This window comes from Mandrillus leucophaeus, unplaced genomic scaffold (assembly GCF_000951045.1).
Source record: "Mandrillus leucophaeus isolate KB7577 unplaced genomic scaffold, Mleu.le_1.0 Scaffold48, whole genome shotgun sequence".
NCBI lineage: Eukaryota > Metazoa > Chordata > Mammalia > Primates > Cercopithecidae > Mandrillus > Mandrillus leucophaeus.
Window position 1 is genome coordinate 5,408,629 of NW_012105142.1, and position 2,961 is coordinate 5,411,589.

Consider the following 2,961-nt stretch of genomic DNA (forward strand, 5'->3'; position numbering starts at 1 on the left):
ATGAGCAAATCTACTTTCTTGCATAAATCACCATAACCTGCACTAGGCCTTCTCTAGTATATGCCCTGGGAATCACCTAGGCTTAGAGAATCTGAGAGGCAGGAAGAAAAACAAGGACAGGAAAGAGTACAGTAGTGCCCCTTTATCCTTGGGGACACTACTGTACTCCCACTATGCTGTTCCAAGGCCCCCAATGAATGCCTGAAGTTACAAGTAGTACCAAACCCTGTATACACCATACTATGCTTTTTTGATCTGATAATTGAGATGGCCACTAAGTGACATTGGGGCCCAGAAACTGATACCCCAAACCACAGTGCTTTGTCATGGTGAGCTGGAGAAGCAGCCTCAAGGTCTCTCTGACCTTCACTATCCCTTCTTCCAATTCTCTGTCTCTCACAAAGCACAGATGAAGTTCCTTTTTCTGCCTAAAGTCTGACCCACCAAAGAATCCTCTTCTTCTTTCTTCACCGAAGAAGAAACCTTGGGTTTCTTCCCTGAATTTTCATTAACTGAATTTATATTGCAGGAAGAAAGACTGGAGTTTTTCAATACCCCTGGACACACTTTTGTCATAAACCCTTGCCTGCTCTGTGGGCTTAACAGATTTCGTCCCAGGTCATTGTATGTTCTTTAAGCCCATGGAATTCTCCCCACAAATAATTTCCTACCCCCGAATCATCTATACTTCCTCACCTCCCTTTGCCCTAAGAAGAAGGGTGTACAACCATCTCTACCCCACTGCGTGGTACGGTCATCCTGTGTAATATCCCCAACCCTGTGCACGTGAATACATTTGTATGCTTTTTCTCTTATTAATCTGCCTTTTGTTGGTTGATTTTCAGCAAACCTTCAAGGGTGAAGGAGAAGTTTTCCTTCGGCCATGACAGTGACTACCAGATGGGTAATGTATATACAGTGTGGGCACTTCTGGACAAAGGAATGAGTCTTGCTACTCAGAACAGCTCACAATTTGAAACTTATAATTTATTTCTGGAATTTTTTATTCAATCTTTTCAGACCACAGTTGACCCAGGTACTACTGTAGTCAGAGAACTAGAATGGAGATCAAGCGAGAGGACACAGAGGGCAAGGGAGGAAAGAGCACAGGGGTGGGTGGTCAGCCACGTCAGTGCTGTGGGGTGGAGGTTGGGGGCCTCAGGAGGGGCTGCTGGCCTGCAAGAAAGCAGGAGAGGGAGGCACTGTACTGAAAAGTTTGGGGCTACCAAGAAGGGAAGCAAGAGGACAGTTTCTCAAGGTTGAAGTTGGGCTTTGGGAAGGTTTTAGGGGGAGCACAGGTATTTGTGAGCCCATGTTTAAACAGAGGGTGAGGACCCAGTAGTGATAAAAAGAGCAAAGATATAAAAAAGAATAGCAGTAGGTGATGTCCACCTTAGGGCAAGTAGAAGGTTGTGATAGGCTACAAGGGAAGAGATTGAAAAGGAGGAAGAAGAAAAATAGTTTCTTTAGGATGTGGAGGGGCAGGGAAAGAAAACTCCCAAGAAATATGTGCGTTTAACAGGTCACCACTTAGGGAGACACTCTAAAAACCTCTGATAGAATCTGAACAAGTAGTGAATATGTCGTGACACAGGTTTGGAAATGAGAAAGGCTGTGTCTAGGAAATGTATCCCATGTAATCAATAGTTTCTCCTTAATGGAGTTTGCAATAGCATTGGTATTTTGTCTGACTCTGTTGCTTCCTGTTTCTTTCAAATAATTTTCTAGAAGCACTGGTTTGAGTAATACCTCGATGTTTGAAGAAATATTTGGTAATTGAATAAGAAGTGAGCTGTGTTGTCTCCAGTGATAATGAAAATGGGTAAGGAGAAGTGCTGCCACTTGTGAGGTTTATGGGCGGGAGGGTTAAAGGGAAAAATTATGAAAAAGCTACCTTAGTCCTCCAGCCCCGTTGTTAGTCCTCATTTTATTGTTTTCTGTGTTTTCACCTTATGGTGCTCAATAAATATTTGTTCAGTGAACAAATAAATGCAAGGTCAGACTCCGCACACAAGTCAGAGAAATCTTGTTTCCTGGCAAAGCTAGCTGAATTAAGTGCAGGTTTCCACAATCACCTCTCCTGGCTCCGTTTTATTTCAGCTGTAGGGGATCTGAGAGACTGTAGCCCAGGTTTTCCTTCCAAGCAGTAAGTGAAAATGTTTCCCTATGACAAGGCTGCACTGGGTGTCATGTCCAGGCTCCCGGCCTCCTGTGGACTCACCCTGCCTGGTGTCCTGGTGACATGGGCTATCTCAGGCTCCTCTCATCAGCCTGGCAGTGAGGGCCTGGCAGAGACACTAAAGGGTTTCTGCTGTAGTCTGTCAGCTTTCGCCTCCTGGCTTTACCTAGTTAGACTGGAGAAGTCACTTCACTTCTCCAATTAGTTCTCTGTAAAATGGGTATAATAATAGTTCCTCTCTCACGGGATGGTTTTTGAAGATTAAATAAGATAATTCAGGTAAAGCATGCAGGAGGGTGTCTCGCACACAGTACTCAGTAAATGTTAGCCATTATTATTGGAAGCTACAGCTGCCTTTGATCAATAATAAAAAAAATACTACATTTGACATTCTTTGAAAATACACTGTGCGTGTGCGTGTGTGTGTTGAGAGGAGAGAGAGAGAGAGAGACTGATTTTGGTGGTGGAATTTTCTGGCCATGGGGGCGGGGTGGGGGGCAGCATCCTGGCACAGGTGAGGTGAGCCTGAAAGGGGAAATGATTTGCCCAAGGCAGTGCCCCTAAGAATGGCCAAAGCCCGTCTAAACACCATGTCGTCTGACTCTCAATCCAGTGTATTTCCCACTCTCCCTCATTCCAGGCATGGCTTACTCGTTTTTCAAAAATCATCTCCAATGATGTCCCGGTTCAACTTCCCTCCCGTTGGTCCCGCGCAGCCCCACGCCAGAGCTTCAGCGAGAGCAGCAGTCCGCCTGCCGGGAGGGGGCGCTCGGCGGGGGCGG

General features: G+C 45.6%; 1 pseudogene; it reads left to right on the top strand.

Annotated features, from left to right (window-relative positions):
• The first annotated feature begins 1,061 nt into the window (after positions 1–1,061).
• The window catches only part of LOC105550383, a 46,832-nt pseudogene continuing 44,932 nt past the window's right edge, over positions 1,062–2,961 (top strand).